At 36.3% G+C, this 7,754-nt stretch overlaps 1 pseudogene; it reads right to left on the minus strand.

Annotated features, from left to right (window-relative positions):
* Positions 1-1,125: 1,125 nt before the first annotated feature.
* On the minus strand, positions 1,126-2,556 carry LOC103124424 (E3 ubiquitin-protein ligase RNF168-like; annotated as a pseudogene).
* Between the last annotated feature and the right edge of the window lie 5,198 nt (positions 2,557-7,754).

The raw sequence follows: 7,754 nt of genomic DNA on the forward strand, positions 1-7,754 counted from the left end.
GCAGTCTCCTTTATTAGACCTCCCATTGTTTTCTGAGATAGCAAATGGACAGAAATATAAATTCTAAAATCTCAGCTAATCTAATAAGTAACTTTGATCTTGATACAAATATGGTGTGAAAAGGATGAAAATCAAAATATTTTTTCTGTCATTTAGCAAAGGAAAGATGAAGGAGAATACTATTCCAAATTCTACGAACTCAGACCCAGTCTCTGATTATCCACCCAGTTCTAATGCTAGCAAATTGTCAACGCATTCCACTCAGCATTGTCTAAATTTTTAGCTCCTTCGGCATCAATAGTCTAGTGAATTTTCTACCAACTAATTTATAATTATTTAGAAAATGATTTTTTCTGATTTTAAATTAAAGAAAATGCAATCACTTTTAAAAGCAATTCAAGAGGAGGTTAAAAAATAACTTTAGCATTAAAGAGGATAAAAGTCAGGGCATCATACTCACAAAGGACATGCTCTACCACTAAGTTTTATCCTTGGTACCAAATTTAAGGTTTTAAACCTTGCAAGGGTTCCTTATTATCTTGCTTTGATTACTGTCAGAACAAAACGGTGAGCAAATGTCATAAAAAAAAAAAAAAGCAATTTGTCAAGGATAGCATCTGAAAATTTCTTGTGAATTGAATGAAACATTTTTATATCTATTAGGATCACACACTTTGTACATTAGTTACTAAAATTAGAGTTGATATGCTTACTACTGAAAATGGCAGAAATACTTGTATAATCCTGTCCTGTGATCACACAGTCCTCTAAATACAATGGGGAGAGTGGTGTAACAAATACATACATACATGTATACAACAGGGATGTCCACAGAACAGAATTAAAGAATCCAAAAGATTGTATGATAGAAATGCTTTACAACCTAACATCAGTAGATCATAAAAGCCTCCCTTTACTCAGGAATGACTTTAAAAAAAAAAAGATTTTATTTACTAATGAGAGGGATAGGAGAAGACATCACTCGGGTATATGTGCTGCAGGGGACTGAACTCAGGACCTCATGCTTCAGAGTCCAACACTTTATCCACTGCGCCACCTCCCGGACCACCTCAGGAATAACTCTATACCGCTGAAACATCTGAACAATAAATACTCTCCTATGACTTAACTAGGCTGTAAGAAATGAGCACTTTCAGACACATTACAGTTACTATCTCTGACAGAATTTGGTATCTTACTTTCATTAGTATTAAGTGAATGTTTCAACTGGATCGTGGAGCAAAATTGTCAATCTTCATTTCTTGAGCTTCTATTTTTTTTAAAGTCCATATCTTTGGATTTATTCTGTCCTCTAAGAATTTTTTTCTAAAGTTGAGGTTGAAGTCCGTAATAGATACTCATCTGGCGATCCTTTTTGCCGATTTGGTTTAATTCGTTCGTTATCCAACTTTTCCTGAAGCTGTATGCTAATAACTAGTCCTGTTCTTGTTTATGCCTTTCAGAAATTGATGGTCCAAATTCATCAGTTTTGGGGTCATGCTGATATGTTTCTTCTTGGTTTAAGGATTTGGGAGATAGATTTCTTTTTTTTTTTTTCCAGAAAAATTTGATTCCTTGACTGTTTCAAATGAAGACCCCTGGTGTTTCCCTTTAGGGTTGTCTTTAGTTAGGTGTGCCTCTTCATTTTCTAATGAATTTACAATTAACTGTGTCATATCTGAGATAGTGCATGCATTCCCTGTTTCTCTAGAAAGTTTAACTGCAGTTTCTCTACAGTAGAGAACTCTATTTGGTATCCTCATGAGCTGTACGTAACATTGTATCACACACATTTGGCAGTCTTTTGACTTTAATTTCAACTTCCTTTAAAATTAGAGGACCTGATGGTGACTCAAGCAGAGATTAAGGTGGCGAATTCTTCTGAGCATTTTCATTGTTTCCTTGTTTGCTCTTCCTTTTATTTTGTGATTTGGATGTCCCTGGATCAGACTGTACGAAATTCACCGGAGATGCCAAAACACGTCTTTGACAGGAATTAATACTAATGCTTAGCTCTCTCGCTAGTTCCTCATCCTTTTTCAGTTGTTCCGCTATCTCTCTTTGCCTTTTCTCTGCTTGTCTTTTTTCCTCTTCTTTCTCCTCGGCCAATAGTTTCTTTATATATTCTTCACTGGCTTTGTTTAATTCTTCCTCATGAGCTCTTTGCTCCGCCTCCATCTTACTTTTTTGCTCTTCATATTCTCTTCTCAATTCCCCGGGTTTACTTAAAATATGAACTGGATGGTACTCATCAATCAATTCTTCAGATTCTTGTCCAGAGTATCTCAGTTTGCATTCTTTTGGATAATGTTCTTGAATTAGCTCCCACAGTTCTGTATTAACATGAGAATTTGTATGGACATGGTAAAGGGCCCATGCAGAGATACGGCGGCGACAGAAGGGACAGTTTAAATTCGACTTTTCAATAATTGATTGGAAGCACGGATTACAGAGCGTGTGGCTACAAGGAAGTGTTACTGGTTCAATCAGAATTTCCATACAGATCTTACATTGGCTTTCTGACAAAGAAGGCCGGACTTGTTTGGACAACGCCATTGTTTCGCTCCAGTCACCTACCGATCCCGGGGTACACAGAGCTTACCGGACACAAATCCCCTGAATAACAGTTCCAGGAAGAACACTGCTTCCGCTCAGAAGTCGGACTTCAGGGCAGGACTTCCGGTTTATTGTTCTTACGAAGATACAACTCCGCCTCCTCCAAAATGCTCCCCTCCTCCCAAATGCTTCCCACCCTGTGTTCTGAATCCTGCGCCATTTCTGAGGCTGCCCTTCTTTATAGCGTCAGTTTAAAAAAAACAAAAAGGTAATTCCTCCCAGCACTCTTTACAATTCTATAATAATTAGTTTAATTATTATAAATATAACTATTTTAATAATATAATGTTAATAAATTAATTAAATTATCGATGATATAAAATAATCATATCAATGTAATTATTATTTATTATACAATAAAGAGAGAGACAGGCTGGGAGTACGGATCGACCTCCAACGCCCGTGTTCAGGGGGGAAGCAATTACAGAAGCCAGACCTTCCATCTTCTGCAACCCACAATGACCTTGGGACCATACTCCCAGAGGGTTAAAGAATAGGAAAGTTATCAGGGGAGGGTATGCGCTACAGATTTCTGGTGGTGGGAACTGTGTGAAGTTTACCCCTCTTATCCTATGGTTTTTGTCAGTGTTCCTTTTTATAAATAAAAATTTAAAAAAACTTAAAAAGCTGATTCCTCCAGGAACTTCTTGCAATTCTGTAATAATTCCTTATATATATATATATATCTTATTGATTAATATGTAATTTATATATATATATATATAATCAGTTTCTAGAGTGCTATGATTCTATGAATCTATGTGTTGGATTTTCATGAGTAGAGTTTACCCACATGTATGGCCATGTGGCTATATCATCCCCATAAGACTAAAACTGAAGAAAGAAAAAAAAAACCAAAACCTAATCTTTTAGCTTCTCTCAAAGTCAAATTATATTCCTAAATTCTCCAGCTCTAATGTGAGAGAGTAAGAAGGAGAATAAATCCATCCTGCTATCTGTCCATGCTTTCTTAAAATAAGACAACACACCAGAGTGAAGGTTTGTAAGCACTATGAACTGCAATATCTTTTAATTACTGTGTGTGTGTGTGTGTGTGTGTGTGTGTGTGTGTGTGTGTGTGTGTAGCTAGCCACAGTTTCACACATTGATTTTACTGTTCCAATACGCTTTTTTTTTTAGTCTGATCTTTCTGGGAGTATGGACCTAGAATCATTATAGGGTGCAGAAGTTGGGAGGTCTGGCTTCTATAATTGCTTCTCTGCTGAACATGGGCATTGGCAGTTTGATCTATACTCCCAGTCTCTCTCTCTCTCTCTCTCTCTCTGATTTTATTTATTTAAAATAAATACATGAGAAAGAGGAGGGGACAGATAAATAATCAAACATCACTCTAGTGCATGTGCTACCGGCGATTGAACTGGGTACCTCACTCTTGAGAGTCCAGTGATTTATCCACTGTGCCACCTCCTGGACAACTCCCAGCCTGTTTCTATCTTTCCCTAGTAGGGCAGGGCTCTGGAGAGGTGGGGTTCTAGGGTACATTGATGAGGTCATCTGCCCAGGGAAGTCATGTTGGTATCATGGTAGCATCTGCAACTTGGTGTCTGAAAAAGCATTTTGATATAAAGCAGAACAAATCGTTTAATAATCAGGAACCTAAAGGCATGAATATAGCAGATGAGATTTGGGGGGTCCTCATTTTGAAAAAAGTAGGTCTACTTTAGTTATATTCTAAAGGATGATGACTTTACTAATTTTTGCCTGAGCCTGACAGCTAATACGCAGGTGGGCTAAAAGGTATTGTCTGGGGAGATAATGTCAGAGTTGGAAATAAGACTAGAAAGTTGGCTCAGGGCAGAGAGTAGCTCCCAAATCTGTGGAAAGTATATAAACACTGTTAACTGTAAGCTACATTGATTTGATCTGGGACGCATAGTCAGCACAGGAGCCTGTGTAACCCTGCATACTTATAGGTCTGAGCTCGCATTTTGTGTTCATACCTAGCAACGTTCTAGGCTTTACCCATTGCTAGACCTATCTTCCTCGAGTGGTAGGGGATTTTGGCCCAACCAGGGAGCTTCCTTTGATGCCATGGGAACTCCCATATCGTGTCAGGGTTTGACCCTGGTTGGAATGCATAGCAGAACATGAAACTTAACTGGTGAGTTTTATGTCCTGTTTTGATCTGCCTAAATTTTATAAATATGAACAGGATACGTGTGGACACTCTTCCAATGTATAAACCTATCCGTGAGTATAAAATTTTCCTAATAAGTAAACTGGAACAGACCATATACTTTCTGAATTTGTCCCAAGACAGTGTGCAGTTAAGTTGTCTGCTGAAAGAAGCTACTAACAAGTCTGCTTCTGCTGAAGTGCTCTCTTAGCCAAATTAATATTACAAAGAGTTGAGAAATAGGTTTCAGACCCTTTTATTTAGTGTGATATTTCACACTAATGGGATCAAAATAATGACAGTATCCTCATAAAACTGGACATAAGTGTCAGTTACAAAATATCTTTTTAAAGGTGTTATTCATTAATTTTAATTAGACAGACCAAGACTAGAGAACTACTCAGTTTTAGCTTATAGGGGTGTAAGGATTGAATCTGAGACCTCAGAACTTCAGGTATGAAAGTATTTGGTATAATTAGTATGCTGTCTTCCCCAGTTGAATAACTGTCTTTAGCATTTTATTTAACTAAATAGGAAGCATTTCAAGTTCTTATGCAAAATACGTGTGTAATATAATTGTACTAAGAGCAAGAACTTGTTGTTTTAAAATTAAATTTTTGGTTAATTTTAATCAATTCGCTTATCCATCTCTCTCAGTAGCCATTATATTTCTTTTTGTTTTCTTACTTTCTAATAGAAACAGAGAGAAATAAAAAGGAAAGAAGGAGGTAAAGAGAGAGAAAAAGAAAGATACTGGCGGCACTGTTCTACCATTAGTGAAGTTTAAGGAAATATTTCTTATCTATGGAGACTTTGAATGAAAAGTAAATCATGTATTTAATAGGTGTAGCTTCCTTGTGTGGGAACATGTCATTATTCATCTCATCAAAATTTTAAATATTCCATAGTTGATATGATTCTTTCTACCTGAAAAATATTTACCAACAAAAGAGGTATAAGCAGATAAAATCCCGTATCAAGTACTACAGATTCCACAGACTGGAAAACTGGTCACACACCATTATGATTTACCATAAAAGTCATTGATGATGATAATATTTCTAAACATTTCTTGTTTGAGGTTCTAACATATATATTCAATTATTCTATTTATTATTGATTGATGATGATTATTAGATAACGTCAAGCTTCTAGCTTATTAACGTCATATTTTTTCTTGTAATGAGATCAGTCTGACTCACAGTGGGGTAAGATTTCCATATTCTTGACTCTGTGTAAAAGTATATGATCAGTGACAAAGAGAATACTCTGAAAATGTGTACAGTTTCACATGTAAAGTAATTACAAAGTTGACGTGACTTTTTATTTTTACTTATACATTTATTTTTTCTACTCCCTATTTCATTTTTCCACATATACAAGTCAGCAAAGAAACTATTGTTTTGAAGATGTATTTTTCTTTTTTTAAAATTTTCTATTAGTGATTTAATCATGGTCAACTAGACTGAAAGTTAACAGTGTTAAAATTACATACAGTTCCCACTACCAGAGTTCCATGTCCATCCCCTCCATTGGAATCTTCCCTATTCTTTATCCTTCTCTGGAAATATGGACCAAAATTCTTTATGGAGTTTAGGAGGTGGAAGTTCTGGCTTCTTTAATTGCTTCTCTGATGAACATAGACATTGGCAGGTCGATCCATACCCCCAGCCTGTTTCAAAGATTAGTTTTTAATATTTTGTTTATATTATTTAATTTTAGTTAAAATGTCTCCTTTTGACATATGCAGTAAACTTAAATGCTAGTCAATAACAAAACTACAACCATTCGTTTTTCCTTTGAAAAAAACCTATGAAGTATTGAGTCCTCTTATATTTTGTTTGTTTTGTTGTTGTTGTAGAATCATATGAAAAAATTTGTCTTTGGGGAGAAGCAAATTAGCTCAAGTACTGAGAATGAGCACCTCATTAAAATATTGCTGAGAAATAAGGATGCTGAAATGCCTCAGATGTGAGTAGCTGGTGTAGATGAATAATTTGAATATGCATATATTCTTGTCTTTATATTGCTCTGCTCAATTTAAGCTACCATTCATTTAAGTTAATGCCTCAGCATATCTGTCCCTTTCTATACTGCATCAAGAGTTCAGACTAAAATTATTCCTCTATGCTGATTTACTGATGAAAGATTTAAGTAGGATCCACCCACCCATCCCCCAGTGCTGACTCAATAACACAAAACTGAAGCACACACGTTCACTGTTATACCTAGATGCCACACCCCACTCAAATCCAGAACGATGGGTCTGACATGGTCAGCACCCAGGAAAACTCTCTTCAGAGAACAAGCATTCTGGGAATGGGTCTTGGCATCCTGAGCAGATCTAAATTGAAAACTCTGATTATTGTTTTCATTATGTACATGGTAATGATGCTGTGTAATCGGGGACAAACAGCCCCTGTTCCCAGATTAGATACAGATGAACAGGAAATGAGGTAGATGAAATTATGGGCCATCAAATACATAAAGTTTTAGGAAAAATTCTTAATAATACTTACCTCCTCTTATGAAATATGTTAAAATTCTAAGTAAAATACTATCTGCTAAGCCTATTACTCAGAAATGCATCATCCCATGAAGTACGACATTACTGTGTAAAACTGCAAGGCCATCTAATCAAGAAATGAGCTTTGTTCCAGATATTGTTTATGTAAGACTGAAGGATATATAAACTCTCACTTGCTAAATAAAACTTGAGTTCAGATTCACCCTCCAACAGAGTGTGTTGTATTCTGTTCTCCTCCTGACCCACCCTGGTGGTCACCTTCGGAGTTCCCTGATCCTTCCTGAGCGGTCCATCGCACCTAGAGGTGTGGGTGTTCTGACTAAAGTCATCTCACTCACACTGTCCTGGCATTTCTGTTTAGTCCATAAATCATCTGATCTGGCTGTTGATTCCCGTGGTTACAAACTCATAAATAACTGATGAGTTTTCTGCATGCTAGATCATGTCAGATTTCAGTAAATTATCACCTTGAAA

The sequence above is a fragment of the Erinaceus europaeus genome, chromosome X (assembly GCF_950295315.1).
Source record: "Erinaceus europaeus chromosome X, mEriEur2.1, whole genome shotgun sequence".
Taxonomy (NCBI): domain Eukaryota; kingdom Metazoa; phylum Chordata; class Mammalia; order Eulipotyphla; family Erinaceidae; genus Erinaceus; species Erinaceus europaeus.